Raw genomic sequence first — 1,166 nt, forward strand, 5'->3', positions numbered from 1 at the left:
CAACTTTTTCTATAGAAAAGTTGTCTGTATCAGAGCAACTTTTTCTATAGAAAAGTTGTCTGTATCAGAGCAACTTTTTCTATAGAAAAGTTGTCTGTATCAGAGCAAGTTTTTCTAAAGAAAAGTTTTTTCTATCAGAGCATTTTTTCCTACACAAAAGTTATCTGTAGCAGAGCCACTTCTACAATAAAAAGGATGTCTGTTTTAGAACAGCTTTTGTTATAGAAAAGTTGTTGGTATCCGAGCAACTTTATCTATAGAAAAGTTGTCTGTATCACAGTAACTTTTTCCATAGAAAAAGAAGGCTGTACCAGAGCTACATTTTCTATAGAAAAGTATTCTGTTACTAAGCTACATTTTCTATAAAGACTTTATCTGAAACCATCTTTTAAATGAACTAATTCTTTTATTTATATCTTTTTTTTAATATTTATTTTAAAAATCTTTTAGATTTATATATATTTTCAGAATCTTTAAGATTTCTTTTGTCGTTTATAAAGTACTAGGCAAATATTATAACTTAAAGGCTAATTTAGATATCCTTTCCGCAGGACTAATCATCATCATCTTCTTCTAAGGCTGCCAACATCAAAGACAATTGCTTTTGATCCATAGTTTTCGAACTGTAGGTTTTATTCAAATCAATCTCTATCAAACCACTATCGTCATCATCATCATCATCTTCCTCCTCGACGTCCTGTTGATCTTGTGAGAAACTTAAAGTTTTTATGGCCGAGTTATGGTTAAGACGGTCTTTAAAGTAGTTGGGGGAACAGGGACTGCCAGCAATAGAAGTCAAACCACATTTACTGCCAGAAGGAGATTCCAATAATGTAGAGTTTAATTGCGTTATATGCATTTTGCCTAACATCTCTTCGAATTCGATGTCATCTTCATAGCTGATTGGTTTGAAGTCCATAGTTGATAAAATGTGATGATTTTTTTAAAAAGAAAATATGACAAAATTAAAGATTTTAAAATATTTTTGATGTTTTTTGTTAGTTGCTTGAAGTTATACTGATGCTATGTTCATATGTTGCTGGTTATTTATACAAAAATATTTAGTTTTCCTTTCTTCAGTTGACCTGTTTGTCTGTGGGTTTCCTTCTGAGCAGGTAGTTTTTAACCTTTCTTGACTTATAGGCAAATAAATCTGCCAACAAGGT

The sequence above is a fragment of the Lucilia cuprina genome, chromosome 6, assembly GCF_022045245.1.
Source record: "Lucilia cuprina isolate Lc7/37 chromosome 6, ASM2204524v1, whole genome shotgun sequence".
Lineage (NCBI taxonomy): Eukaryota > Metazoa > Arthropoda > Insecta > Diptera > Calliphoridae > Lucilia > Lucilia cuprina.